The sequence below is a fragment of the Carcharhinus amblyrhynchos genome, chromosome 28 (genome assembly GCF_965287045.1).
Source record: "Carcharhinus amblyrhynchos chromosome 28, sCarAmb.v2.hapA, whole genome shotgun sequence".
Taxonomy (NCBI): Eukaryota; Metazoa; Chordata; class Chondrichthyes; order Carcharhiniformes; family Carcharhinidae; genus Carcharhinus; species Carcharhinus amblyrhynchos.
Genome location: NC_137351.1, coordinates 27,027,630 through 27,043,217, shown reverse-complemented (window position 1 = coordinate 27,043,217; position 15,588 = coordinate 27,027,630). Strand labels below are relative to the sequence as shown.

The following is a 15,588-nucleotide window of genomic DNA, read 5'->3' as shown; positions in this document are numbered from 1 at the left end:
GTGGCTGTAACTTCATTGGGGAGAAACACCTGGATGTTTAAGTGGACAATGAATTGGGAGATGGGAGAGTGCGCAGACAGGGCTGTAGTCGCGATTTAGAGTGCACTGGGAAAGCATCTTGAAAGAATAATGGCCAGAAGTTTGAGTTGGGCCTGAGCAGCTCTTTTGTACTCTCTGCCATGTCCTTTCCTGCAGCTATGTTTGAAGTCCTACTTCATAAATAATAAATTCCGTTTGTATTGTCTTAACTGTTCTTTATTGGATGCCTGTAACCTGCTGGCGGGTCTGGGCCAGGAGGAGTCTACATACACCGGAAACAGTGGTGGAATTTTCTCACCCTGGGGCTGGGAAAAGCAACTAACTAAAAATGTCCGTTGTCTTTGGTGGGACTGGACGATTCTGCCCCTCTGTCCTGAATCTGATGACCATGAAAGAGAAGAATATTTGAATTGAAAAGTTAGGGGAAATCAGAGGAGTAAACGTTCCAATCCCACTCATTGTTGCAAGTGGGAAGACGGATCATTAAGAGGTACGCTGACCTAATTTACAGTGCCAGGTTGGGTGAGACTGGAAGATTCTGCTCATTGTATTGGCTGAAAAACCCACCGGGGAATCCAACGTGGGAGAGTTGTAAACACCATTAAGTTTAGCCGTTCGGGCCTAGGCTGGAATTTTCCAGCCCTTCACACCAGCGGGATCTTCCAGTTCCACCGTTGTGACTAGAGATTTCAGTGGCTCTGCCATATGCCCTAGAAAATTCTGGCCCTGATTTCCGTGGTTCTCAGTCAGAGTGAAAATTATATGTTTCCTTCTTGTCTTATCGTGATGCCTATATCTCGAGAACAAAGCTCGAGTGGCAAGATTTCTTCCCTTTGTTTTTTTATCCCCAGCAGTGCGCTTGCAAACGCATCTGATTCTGAGGTAAAAATGTGAACAGCAAGTCCTAGCCGGTTGCTGGACTTCAGGATGGAGCTTTCCTGCTGCTTCTGGGATGCTGATCTGGGGATCCTGGGCCTGCATTCAGGATCTGGGATCCGGCAGGGATATTCCCGGGGACATTCTGTTCATTGCCTGTCTCCGATAATTCACTGCAGTGGGGTGGGATTTAGAGCAGTGGTGGGCAACCTGGGTGAGTGGGCCGCATGAGCGGGCCACCCCACCCCATCTCATTGGGCCGCAGGATTGAAACCAGGCTTGTTCACTAACTGTGACCCCATAAATAAGATTAAATACATTTAAAACAAGCTAAATATATCATGGCGAGTTGCAGAAAATGCTTAATCATTTATATATTGAAAGAACTGTCATCAACTTCAACTGGTAAAAACAGAAGAGATATTTACACCTTGGACGCAGGGGGAGCACACGGCTCTCATAGTCAATGTTGTGAGCAATCAGCACGCACTTCACTTGCTTTATGTGCAAATCACTTCAGTCATCCCGGTTGGAAAATGACCACGTGGACGGAAATCAGGAGAATGTGGCAACTCTGCGCGTGGACAAAGGTCAACAAAATGTCCCTTGGGGCTGCACTCAGAACCCAGATGGGCTGCATGTGACCCCCCCAGGCCACAGGGTAACCGCCGTTGATTTAGGGACTGCATACCCAATCAAGGCTGGGCACAGCTGTGGCAGGTCGAGAGGTCATCTTAACATAGAGGCACTCTTGTGGAGGTGTGGGGGTCACTTTAAGAAAATAATTTGAAGGGGCCAAGCAGACAGGTCCCTTCTGATCAGAAGAGGAAACCCCTTGAGATGGTGGCTCATTGGGAGTGGGCAGCTGCTTTTCTTACCCGCACTCTGCTCTTTGTGACTTGGAGCCTCTGACTCCAATAATCCTCTCTATCCTCCAAAGTGAAGCTCCCTTCATAAAACTGGCAGTGTTTGTATGTGACAAGTGGATGTTCCAACAGGCCACCCAAGATGCCCCTAATTGGGACCTTAGATATGCTAATTGGCTACCCACCTCTGCTCAGTGGGCAGCCAATCTGTCTCCCATGAAGGGAAATCCCCCCAGTGGTGGGAACCTGTGTCAATGGGTCAATATTCCTGCTCATTTGTGGGTTTTCATCTTGAAGCTTGCCACTCTGGGGCTGGGAAAATTCTGTCAGTTTCTTGGTACAGGTCTTTAACTTTCTGATTTTCACCTAGGAATCTTTGCTTTCCAAAGAACAGGACGAGTCAAACAGCGACTCCTAGCCAAACCTTGAACATTTACAATTAAGGATTGCAGCTAAATCATCCCTGGAGATCAAAGTTCTTTTTAATAATGTCCTTGTTTAGCCATCAAATTAGTGTAAATATAGACATTATACACATGTATAATTAATCATCAATTTGCAAAGAATCCAGCCTAGCTGCGCAAACAGTAATGTGGGATCGACTCAGAATGAATTCATGGGAATCAAAATGGAACGATGGAGCTATACTGTAATAACTGGCAGGTTGAGATAAATGTTCTTGGCAAATGTTCCATTGTGGATTGTTCCGGAATTACTACCTAGTTATTCACCAATACATTCCACTCTCCCTCCATTCCACCCTCCTCATTTTCACTTTCTCCCTTCCCACCTTCACATGCCTTCCTGAAACCTACCTATGGAACCATACCTTTTATCATTGTTCCTATCGTCTCATCCCCTCAGATATTCTTCTGATTAAATTCAAGATTGCTGTTCTGCAGTTAATTGGTGATCAATCTTTGTCAGTAATTAACAGTTGAAGGTGTTATCCTGTTCACTTCCCCTGACGTGGCCCATGAATGCAATCGCTGTGGTCAATGTCTGCTTTCCTTTATGGTCATAGCTTGTGCTGGATTGGGGGTGAGGCCTGCTTTCTCTCTGCCATTGACATGGAGTTGGACTTAACCCGATATACTTCAGACTCAATGAGAGGATGGCCAACTGTGCCAGAGCGTTTTAACTCCAATACCAATCTACAAGCTGTGATGCTGCTTCACCTAACTGACTCCTTTAATAAAATAACAGTATTTCTCTTTACCAAATCTCCGGAGGAGTAAATATTTCTCAAACCTGTCACCGAACGGCGAAACGATGAGAGTCTTTCTCAACTTTCCTCTTCATGCACAAAACCAATTCTGTATGGAAAAACTTCTCGGTTGCTTTGGTTTTGAGATATGTCCCCCCGACCCACCAGGGATTCTTTCGCATTTTTGGGATAAGGGCACTGCTGGTTAGGCCAGCGTTTGTTGCCTATACCTAGTTACCCTCGGGAAGGCGGGGGGGGTGAGCTGCCTTCTTATGTATGTAGCAAGTGGATGTTCCAATGTCTACAAAATGCCAACGACCACCTAAGTTGCCCTTAATTTTGACCTTAAATATGCTAATTGCCTTCTTCAACCATTGTCACCCGTGTGGTGTAGATATACCCAGAGTATTGTTAGAGAGAGTGTTCAATGTTAATGACCCAGCAATAGTGAAAGAACGGCCGGTGTGTTTCCATGTCGGGACTGTGTGTGACGTGAAGGAGGATTCTAGGTGTTTCAATGCGTCTGCTGTCCTTGTCATTCTAAGTGGCAGTGGTCGTGGGTTTGGAAGGTGCTGTTGAAAGAACCTTCTCAGGGCACCTTGAACTTGGTACACGCTGCCGTCACTGTGCGTTGGTGGTGGAGAGTGTGAATGTTTAAGGTAGTGGATGGGGCACCAATTATAATGACATTGTATTGTTTCCATTTTCAAAATGTAATATTTTGAAAGCAGCAAAAAAATTTCCCCGACTTAATGGCTGACTAGAAAAACAAACTGAAGAGTTTTGCTTTCAGTTTCTGCCTGTTAGCGATTTCTCACTTGTCACAGTCCCCAAGATCAGAAGGGAGCTAATTCCGATCATCCTGATATACTACTTACTCACTGGAAAGTGGGGAAAGGATTAAAACTCACAGAAAGAGAAAATATTATGGCATAATCTTCACAATTTACAGGAGAGAATGTGCAAACCTTCATACACCCCATCTACCATAGAAGCATACATTGCAGCAGAGACCCATTGGGTCCACACTGACACATTAGAAACACCTGAATTCTCACCTAACCCCATCTGCCAGCACTTGGCCCATTGCCCTGAATGTTATGATGTGCCAAGTGCTCACTAGGTTTTTTTAAGGGATATGAGGCAACCTGTCTCCACCATCCTTCCAGGCAGTGGATTCCAGACTGTCACTCCCCTCTAGATAAAGAAGATTTCCCCCCAAAACTACCTCCCCCCTCACCTATATCCTATATCCTATAAACCTATATCCCCTTGTGACTGACCCTTCTACTAAGGGGAATAGCTGCTCCTTATCCACTCTGTCCATGTCTCTCATAATTTGTACACTTCGAACAGGTTGCCCCTCTCAATCTTCTCTGCTCCAATGAAAACAACCCAACCTCTCTTCATAACTTAAATGTTCCATCCCAGGCAGCATCCTGGCGAATCTCCTCTGCACCCCCTTCCAGTGCAATCACATCCTTCTAATAATGTGGTGAGCAGAACGCCACACAGTGCTCCAGCTGTGGCCTTACCAAAGTTACATGCAACTCCAACACGACTTCCCTGCTTTTGAAATCAGTGCCTCGATTGATAAAGGCAAGTGTCCCATCTGTCTTTTTCACCACCCTACTAACATGCCCTTCTGCTATCAGAGATCTGTGGACAAACACAGCAAGATCTCTATATTCCAAAGAACTTCCTAATGTTCTACCTTTAATTGAATACTTTCTTGTCAAATTATTCCTTCCAAAGTGTATCACCTCACACTTTTCAGAGTTAAATTCCATCTGTCACTTATCTGCCCATTTGACCATTCCTTTGCTATCTTCTTGTCGCTCAAGGCACTCCACCTTACTGTTAGCCACCCGTCCAATCTTTGTGTCATCCGCAAACTTACTAATCCTGCCCCCTGCATTGTTATCAATGTTATTTATATAAATGACGAATAAAATGGGGCCCAATACAGATCCCTGTGGTATGCCACTGGACACAGGTTTCTAGTTACTAAAGCAGCCTTCTTCATCACCCCCAGTCTGCTACAACTGAGCCAGTTTTGAATCCACTTTATCACATTACCCTGTGTCCCATGTAAATTTACCTTCTTTACAAATCCCCCACACATGACGCATGCAGATCATTGGATCTTGTCAAAGGCTTTGCTGAAATCCGTATAAACCACACCAATTGCACTATCCTCATCTACTCACCTTCTCAAAAAATGGAATCAAATTTGTTAGGCATGACCTCCCTTTGATGAAGCCATGCTGACTACCCCAATCAAGCGTTGTCTCTCCCAGTGAAGGTACGTACCCTCCTTCAGAAGTTTCTCTAATAGTTTCCCTATCATTGACATGAAGGTAGAGGTAGAGAGATTCTTAGGGTAGGGAGGGTAGAGGTAGAGAGACTCTTGCAGCTTAGAAAGGATAGCCAAACTAGAGGGCACAGCCTCAAAATTAGGGGGGGGGAGGGGTGCAGTTTAGATCGGAGTTGAAGAGGAACTTCTTCACTCAAAGGGTGGTGAATCTCTGGAATTCTCTGCCCATTGAAGTGGTGGAGGCTACCTCGCTGAATATATTTAAGTCACGGGTAGATAGGTTTCTGATAGGGGAATTAAGGGTTATGGGGAGAAAGCGGGAAAGTGGAACTGATCCACTTCAGATCAGTTATGATCTTATTGAATGGTGGGGCAGGCTCGTCAGGCTAGATGGCCGACTCCTGCTCCTATTTCTTATGAAACTCACTGGTCTGTAGCTCTCTGGTTTATCTCGACAATCCTTCTTAAAAAGCATTAGCTGTTCTGTAGTTGCCTGGCACCTCTCCCCATGGCCAGAGAGGATTTGAAAATTTGGGTCAGAGCCCCTACAATCCCCTCCCTTATCTCCCATGGCAGCCTAGAGCACAGTTCATCTGGACCTAGAGATTTATCTCCTTTTAAGGCTGCCAACATCTCCAATACCTTGTCCTTCCCTCTGTCAGTTTGCTCAAGAACCTCACAGCCTCTCTCCCTGAATTCCATACTATTGTCCTCATTCTCTTGAGTGAAGACAGATGTGAAGTCTTCATTCAACATTCTACCAATGTCCTCCCACAGATTCCCCCCTTAGTCCCTAATGAGTCCTACTTTTTCCCTGGTTATCCTCTTCCCATTGATATGCTTATTGTATCTTGAGATTTCCCCTATTTTTACCAGCCAGAGCTTTCTCATATCCCCCAAACCTTCGAGCACCAGCTAACCCCCTTCCTGCCCCCTACACATGGCGCATGCAGATCATTGGATTTATCAGCCACCTCAGGATGCATTGGATCAGCATGGAATTAGGTCACCCTCGATCCCAAGAGACTGACAATCAGGAGAGTTGGGTTGGGTGGGAGGTTTGGTGGGTGTGGGACCACCTGGAGGAAAAACACACAGACACGGGGAGAACGTGCAGACTCTGCACAGATGGTGACCCAAGCTGGGAATCGAACCTGAGTCCTTGGTGCTGTGAGGCAGCAGTGCTAACCACAGCACCACCGTGCCGTGTAGGATATAGTCATAGATCAATACAGCATGGAAGTAGGCCCTTCAGCCCAAATGATGCCCTCCCTGCTAGTTCCAATTGCCCGCATGTGGCACCAACAAAATGTAAGAGCTGTTGGCCAAATGTAGTGTATTGGCTGTTGTAGACAGGAGGTTTCTGGCCTCTAGTTTGTCCCCACGATTTATACATGAGTAAATTTCCTCATGGACTCGAGTCTGTGTCCCGCATTGTTGGAAAGTCAAATGGAACCTGGGAAGAGGTCATTTTAACTTGCGTAGGTGATGTCACACCTCACTTAAGTTTTCGGTTCCATGGACGTCCTTTGGGGCCGGTCTGACAGTGTCCGTTTTGTACCATTTCCAGAATGTGAAATAAACTCCAGGGCAACATGCAAAGCCCTGTGAGAAGTATGTGAGAATTGGAAATGCCGCAAGGCAGTGAATGAGATGTAGACCTGTGCTATGGTCAGTTATTAAAACCAAACTGGGAAACGTTGCTTTTCTCTTACTGAGCAGCACACAGCAAAGAATTTTTACTTCCACAGGTGATTCGGTCTGCCTTGTTGGCCAACAAGGGGCATACATGCGATGGGTCGTGCGAGGGCTCTTGGATGTTGCTTCGAGAGCTGCCTAGTACTTCATGTCATTAGTGTACACTTAAACTGGACCGACTGACGGGCAACACGACAGCTCAGTGACTATCACTGTTCGCTGTGCAGATACGTGGACCTGGGTCGGATCTCCGACTGGGGTCGGTGTCTGTGGGAGTTTGCACATTCTCCCCGTGCTTGCGTGGGTTTTCGCCGGGCGCTCCGGTTTCCTCCCACACCCCAAAAACGTGCTTTTAGACTGATTGGTGTTAACAAATTGTCCCTCAATTAGACCTCCTTCAATCTGGCACACGTGTAATTCTCTAAATTTGCACACCTTTATTGTGGAGTCCAAGAGGCGTAGGCAAAAGTCATAGGTTGAAGAAGGATTGGAATGAGGCACTCGCTGAATGTTAAAATGGCGGCGTGGGCTTGTTGGGCCGAAGGGCCTGTTTCCTGTGCTGTGTTGTTCTTTGTTCTAATTTGTGTGAGCACTTTAAATTCATTCTTACTAGCTGCCAGCTGCAAACATAAACAAATATTCAAATTCTGTTTATACAGTTGAAACAAAGCTGTTACAATCGTTGAAGTTTAATGCCTGTATTTGGTTAGATTAACAGACCCAAAGGAAAAGCTACTGCCAATGAGAGCTTTCTCTATTGTTCGATATTCTCAAAATATAATTACGCCCTGTTGTTATTTTCCCGTGTTTGATTTTATACAGATCTTTAGGAGGTGCCATAACAACCCAATATTTTTTAAAATATTTAATTAGCGTCACAAGTGGGCTTACATTAACACTGCAATGAAGTTACTGTGAAAATCCCACCCCCATCCACATGCGGCACCTGGTCAGGTACACTGAGGGAGAATTTAGCATGGCCAGCGCGCCCAACCAGCACGTCTTTTGGACTGTGAGAGGAAACCTGAGCACTGGAGGAAACCCACGCAGACACGGGGAGAATGTGCAGTCAGTGACCCCAGCCAGGAATTGAACCCAGGATCCTGGCACTGTGAGGCAGCAGTGCTAACCAGTGTTCTACCGCCGTCCACTTAGATTAACAATCCCGGAAAGTTCCAATTAACAAGAGCTTTTTCCTGTTACTCAATCCACTCGATGATCTAATCAGTAATTACGTTTGTGGTTTCTTTTAATGTTACTTTTGGTGTTGATATTCAAATCAACCTTCCAGTTAAGGTTGGGTCTTGGCCAAGGTTTTGTCATGGGCAATATTCCAGCCTGTTCCTTTTGAATGCTTTACTGCTGGGATTGACATAACACCATAGAATATTGGTGGGATTTTTCGTGGCCTGCCATTGGGCGGTGGTGGGATCTTCCTGTGCTGCCGCTGTCAGTGAATCTTCCTGTGGGGATCACCCTCAGTGGAACCAGGAAAATCCCAGCGGCAGGAACCGAAATCCTGGAAAGAGAATGGTTGCAGCACAGGAGGAGGCCGTTTGCCCCTCATGGTGATACTGGTTCTCTGCAAGAGCAGCTCATCTGGTCTCCCACTACCCTGCCTTTTCCTCACAGCCTCGCAATGTTTTTCCCACTCAAGATGATTCCTCAATTCTCCTTTACGTGGGGGCTCCGTGACACAGCGGCAGCATCCCTACCTCTGGGCCAGGCGCTCTGGGTTCAAATCCAACGTAGTCATGATGTGGGTATGCCGGCGTTGGACTGGCGTAAACACAGTAAAAAGTCTGACAACACCAGGTTTTAGTCCAACCTATTTATTTGATAATATTCTCACAATATTATCAAATAAATAGGTTGGACTAAAACCTGGTGTTGTCAGACTTTTTACTGTGTTCAAATCCAACATCAGGCCTTGTTGGCCAGCGAAGGACAGCATTCAACATGGTTCGAAGGGCTGAAATCAGCTTGGGCATCCTTCCACCAACCTTCACATCTTCCCCTTTCTCTTTCTCTCTCTCTCTCTCTCTCTCTCCACCGCACCACCCCTCCCACCCTTAACCCTTTGTTATTCCCAAGTGTAAAAAAAACAATCTGGGTGTGCAGATAAGGTGAAAAATAAATCCTTTGGGATCGATGATTGAATCTGCCTTCACCACTCTCTTGAGCAGTGCATTCCAGATCTTAATTACAAAAATTTGTAACAAGCTTTATCCTCATGATACCTTTGGCTCTTTTGATATTCAACTTAAATCGGTGTCCTCTGGTCTCCGATCCTTCCGTCAATGGAAATAGTTATCTGTCCACGTCCCTCGTGATTTTGAACATCCTCATATCAAATCTCCTCTCAATCATCTCTTCATGAATGACAACAATCACTGTTCCTCCAAACTATTCAGATAACTGAAGTCCCTCATTCCTGGTGCCAGCATTGTGAATCTTCTCTGCACCCTCTTTAATGCTCGATGAAGTCCAGGTTTCTGTATGCCCCTTATTAAGCTGTCACGCTCCTGAAGCGTGAGATCATGAATTGTTTAAGTCAAACCTCTTTAATGTTTAAAAAGTAGACTTTGCTGAATTCTGTGTGTGTGTGTGTGTGTGTGTGTCACATGCAATGTGCATGTGTGTGTGTCACATGCAATGTGCATGTGTGTGTGTCACATGCAATGTGCATGTGTGTGTCGCATGCAATATGCATGTGTGTGTGTCGCATGCAATGTGCACGTGTGTGTGTCGCATGCAATGTGCACGTGTGTGTGTCACATGCAATGTGCACGTGTGTGTGTCACATGCAATGTGCGCGTGTGTGTCACATGCAATGTGCGCGCGTGTGTGTCACATGCAATGTGCGCGTGTGTGTGTCACATGCAATGTGCGCGTGTGTGTGTCACATGCAATGTGCGCGCGTGTGTGTGTCACATGCAATGTGCGCGCGTGTGTGTGTCACATGCAATGTGCGTGCGTGTGTGTGTCACATGCAATGTGCGCGCGTGTGTCACATGCAATGTGCGCGCGTGTGTGTGTCACATGCAATGTGCGCGCGTGTGTGTCACATGCAATGTGCGCGCGTGTGTGTGTCACATGCAATGTGCGCGCGTGTGTCACATGCAATGCGCGCGCGCGTGTCACATGCAACGTGCGCGCGCGTGTGTGTCACATGCAATGTGCGCGCGCGTGTGTGTCACATGCAATGTGCGCGGGTGCCTGCGTGCGCAGTTGTGGCCATCTTCCAGGTTTGAATGTATGAATAAACGAAACTTCTGTTTTCGCGTTAAAGAGAGTTTGCAGTGAGTCATGTTAAAAATTGACCTTGCAAACGGAGGAACCAAAAACAGAAAATGCTGGAAAATCTCAGCACATCTGACAGCATCTGTGGGGAGAGAATAAAGCCAACGTTTCGGGTGTGGATGACCCTTTGTCAGAGTCATCCCAACTCGAAATGTTGGCTCTATTCTCTCCCCACAGATGCTGTCAGACCAGCTGAGATTTTCCAGCATTTTCTCTTTTTGTTTCAGATTACGGCATTCGCAGTATTTTGCTTTTATGCAAACAGAGGGGTTGGGGAAACATGTCACAGGCTTCTGACGAGAAAACAAAGTTCAGGTTTGTCTCTTTCTCTTGTTCGTTATGGATCGCTTCCTGAACTTTATCTATCACCTTCAATGATTTGTGCATGTATACCCTCAGGTATCCTTTTACCCATATTCCCTCTCATCATTCTTCCAAACAATTAAACAATCCAAACTCTGCTGGTCTTACAGTCATGACCATTATGGAGCACAACTGGTGCAATACCGTAAACTGGGTGTTTGTCTTGACTCAGTGGCAGCGCACCCACTTCTGAGACAGAAGGTTAGAATCTCTTTGCAAAAGGAGGCTATTTGGCCCATTGAGCCTGCGACAACCCCATCCAAGTCATATCCCTGTAACCCCATGTACTTACCCTGCTAATCTAGCTGCTACTAAGGGGTAATTCAGCATGGCCAATCCACCTAACTTGCAAATCTTTGGACTGAGGAGGAGCCGGAGCACCCGGCAGAAACCCACACAGACATGGGGAGAACATGCAAACTCCACACAGTCACCCGAGGCTGGAATTGAACCCGGGTCTCTGGTGATGTGAGGCAGCAATGCTGACCACTGTGCCACCTCGCTGCCCAAGGTTGTGGGTTTAAATCCCACTCCAGGGACATGAGCTCCATGCTGCTACAATCAGAGGTGTTGGCTTTCAAATTGGGCATTAAATCTTCTTGTGGATGTTGAGGATCCCTGGGCTTTATGTTGAAGAAGAGCAGGAGGTTAATTTTCTGGTGTCACTTCCATAACTTATCTTTGCTCTTTTTATTACTTTTTTAGTGGCACTTTGTTAATTTTTAAAAGCTTCTCAACCATCCCGCCTGCCACTGACCTTTGCAATACAATATGCCTTAGTTTTTGTTTTTATGCTATCCTTAATGTCCTTGCTTAGCTGTTGAAGTCTTTCTCCCCTATCTTTCCTCCTCTCCTATCATTTAGTTACAAGGACTTGAAATCTCCTTAAACAACTGCCTCTGCTCATCAACTGCCCTACCTTGTAGTCTTCCTGGCCAGTCCATTAGGACCAAACCTGTGTAATTTCCTTGGTAAAAATCCAGTTTGCTGGAGTGGGACTTCAGTTTCTCACCATCATATTGAATTTGAAATTCTAGCATGCAGTGATCTCTCTTCCCTAGAGGATCCTTAACCATGAGATCATTTATTTGCCCTACCTCATTACATAATACCAAATCTAGAATAGCTTGCTCCCTGAATAGTTTCATTAACATATTGCTCTAAAGAAAATACATTTCATTGACTCGCCCTCAAGGCTACCCTTGCCAATTTGATTATCCCAGTCAATATGCATATTGAAATCACCCATGATTATTGCTGTACCTTTCTTACAAACACCCCGGTATTCCCTGGTTTATACTGTGTCCCACTGTGAAACGACTGTTTGGGGAATTGTAGATTACTCCCACCAGCGTCTTCTTTCCTTTGCTATTTCTTATTCCTACCCAGACTGATTGTACATCGTGTACTCCGGTGTCCATATCATTTCTTACTACAGCACTGATCTCTTCTTTAACTGACAAAATTACATCACCTTCTTGCCTATCCTTCTGAAACACTGCCTACCCTTGAACTTTCAATTCCCAAACCTGGTTACCCTGCAACCACGTCCCAGTAATCGCCGCAAAATCATACCCATTTGACTACATTTGCTCTGTTAACTCATTAATTTTATTCTGGATGCTTTGTGCATTCAGATGCAAAGCCTTTAAGTTTGTTTTATTATCCAATTGCCCTCCTCTTTTATATGTCCATGGTGCAATATGACTTTCATGTGATCTGTCACTACATTTTGTTTTCTGTTGACGCTCAAACTCATCGCTAACCTGCTCTCCTACCTTTTTCAATGCTGACTTCCCAATTTCCTCTGGAGCTGACGCCTCATCTCCACTATTTAGTTTAAAGTCTTCTCTACTTGCCTAGTTATACAGTCTGCAAGAACACTGGTCCCAGCACAGTTCACATGTATGGATATGGGGTGAAGGTGGGATCAGGATATTGAATTTGGCAATCAGCCATGATCATAATGAATGGCGGAGCAGGCTTGAAGAGCCAAATGGCCTACTCCTGCTCCTAATACCTATGTTTCTAAGTTTATGTTCACTTTCCCGCATACTGATGCAAGTACCCCACAAACTGATACCCGCTTCTCCCACACCAGGCCGTGTATTTGCCTCTCTGAATGTCTCTGATGATGGGGGAGTCCAGAACGAGGGGTCATTGTTTGAGGATGAGGGCAAACGTTTTAGGAACTGGCATGAGGAGAAATTTCTTCATCCAGAGAATGTGTGCAATTCATTACCGCAGGATGTAGTTGAGGCCAAAATGTTGTGCGATTTCAAGAAGAAATTAGATACAGCTCTTAGGGCTGAAGGGATCAAGGGATATGGGGGGGAAGGGGGGAATCAGGATATTGAATTTGATGATTAGCCATGATCAAAATGAATAGCAGAGCAGACTCGAAGGGCCGAATGGCCTACTCTTGCTTTTAGTATTTATGTTTCTGATTTAATGTTCGCTTTGACAATTTGCATGCGGCTCAGTTAACATTCCAGAGATTATAACCTTGGAGGTTCTGTGTTTTAATTTGATGCCTAGCTCCTCAAACTGCCAACACAGAAACTCCTTCCTCGTTCTACCTACGTCATTGGTATCTTCATGGATAATAGATCCTAGCAATATCCCAAGACAGGTGTTAAGCTAACTAGAATTGGGCAGTAAATGCCAACTTTGCCAGCAATACCCAAACCCCAGAATAAGTATTTTAAAATTGCAGCCTGTTTGTTTGCGGTAGCAGTTAAGATCCTCTGAGAAAGTTTCGATCCTTCCAAGAAGTTTTGGTTCTAGTTTTGGCGATGTGTGGCCCGCAGAGGGTTATTAATTGTGAATATTTTTGGAATGCTGGCTATATTATAAGTGGAGTAATTGGCTGTGAAACCTTCAGCTAGGAGATTGAAAGGAGAAAATAAATATTATGTAAATTTAGTCGTGCCTCGGAAGACATGTGGGTGTGTTTGTGGCACTGTGCTCATTTTAAGATTGTTCTTGAGAAAACTATTTAAGTGGAACCTTTATTTGGTTCAGGGTTTTGTGCAGAATAAAGTGGTGTAATTAACCCTCACCAGCAGAGCAAGTCACATTATGTTTTGGATGCATTCCATGGTCTCTATAAACCCATCTGGAAACTGTTGATGATTCATTTGTGTTAAGTGAACCCGATCCATCCATTATTTGCATGATGCACAGTGTGTATAGTGAGGATTACAGTTTTTGCCGTAAGGGTGGGGGGTGGTTCTATCCACCTGAGCACTGCAATGGTTAGAGATGCTTGATCTAAATCTTTTATTATTCATGAGGAAATCCTGTCGATTTCGATAAGGGTGTTTTTCTCCCCCTTCATTATTTCCGGGATTGCGGGTGCCAACGCCAACATTTGTTGCCCATCCTTCACTGGGCATTGGTTAGCACTACTGCCAATAGCACCAAGGATCCAGGTTCAATTCCTGCCTCGGGTGACTGTGTGGATTTTATACATTCTCCCCGTGTCTGCATGGGTTTCCTTTGGGTGCTCCAGTTTCCTCCCATATTCCAAAGATGTGCGGGTTAGGTAGATTGACCGTGCTAAATTGCTCCTTAGCGTCCCAAATGTGTAGGTTAGGGGAATTAACAGGCTAAATATATAGGGTTATGGGGTTAGGGCCTGGATGGGATGCTCTTTCTGAGAGTTGGTGCAGACCTGATGGGCCAAATGTCCTCCTTCTGCACTGTAGGGATTTTATGAATTGCCTCTGAACTGAGATTGCTCAGTCATTTCAGAGAGCAGTTAAGAGTCAGCCTCATTGTTGTGGGTCTGGAGTCACATGTAGGCCAGACCGGGTAAGGACGGCAGATTTCCTTCCCTAAAGGACATTAATGAACCAGCTAAGTTTTTAATGACAGTTGACAACGGTTTCATGGCCATTGTCACTGAAGCTAGCTTTCTGTTGTGGAGTTATCAACTGATTTCAAATTCCACCAGCTGCTGTGGTGGGACTTGGACACGTGCCCCCCAGAGCTTTAGTGTTTCTGGATTCCTGGTTCAGCCAACATTTCCCCAAGTGTAACTTTAGCAGTGGACATTCTGTAGAAGTCCCAGATCCCTTTGAAATGCGCTGTTACCCCTCCTGATTTACAATTGCTCTGATCGTTCAGAACAACCTGAAAGCCACGCGCTGCACTCCATTCATAAAGTCATCGAAAATGGGAACCGCAGTAGGCCATTTGGCCCTTCAAGCCTGTTTTGGTATTTAATATGACCTTGACTGATCCTCTATCTCATCGCCATATTCCTGTGCTTCCTCGGTAACGTTTGGCACCTTTAGAGTCTATTATTCTTTCTTAATTCTATTGTCCAACAAGATCTGAATGAAAATGGGTTTCCCCCCTCTACTTGTCTAACAAAAACCCACCTCTAAAACCTTTCAATTACCCCTCAGCGTTTTTGAAGGAGTTGCAGATCTCCACCATCCTTTGTGTGACGCTGTGCTTCTGGGTATCTGTCCTGACTGGTGTAGCTCGAGGAAGTCTCACTCCCTCAGCCAGGACTCGCTTCAGATTCTGCAATAAGTAGCAACCATGAGAGGAGGATTATAAAGCTGAGTATCACTGATCAGCATGTCTACTGACACAACCCCATCCTCGGTGTGAGGGCCCTCAACTTAGAGGCCTTCAGCCTTCCTCCCTCACTCCTTCAACTTTGACCTTTTCCACCTGGCTGTGTTGGCCAACACATGGTAGAAGGAGCTGTAGATCATGAGGGGCCAGATTCTCTGATCGCAGCTGGGATTCTCCAGTCCTGTTGCAGTGAACTGAGATTTGGCAGAGCGCCAAATTCTCCGTCCTCGCTGGCAGCAGCAGTGGGATATGAATGGCTGGAGAATGCAGGCAACAATAAGTTTCAGAGCCCTCAAACTCTAGGAAAAATAAACCAAAGCCTTGGT

The 15,588-nt window shown here is 45.5% G+C and overlaps 1 protein-coding gene across 1 annotated transcript in view; it reads left to right on the top strand.

Annotated features, from left to right (window-relative positions):
* Window positions 1-15,588, top strand: part of LOC145359474 (multiple C2 and transmembrane domain-containing protein 2-like) — a 473,933-nt gene that overhangs the window by 157,672 nt on the left and 300,673 nt on the right. The gene's annotated exons all lie outside the window — the stretch shown is intronic.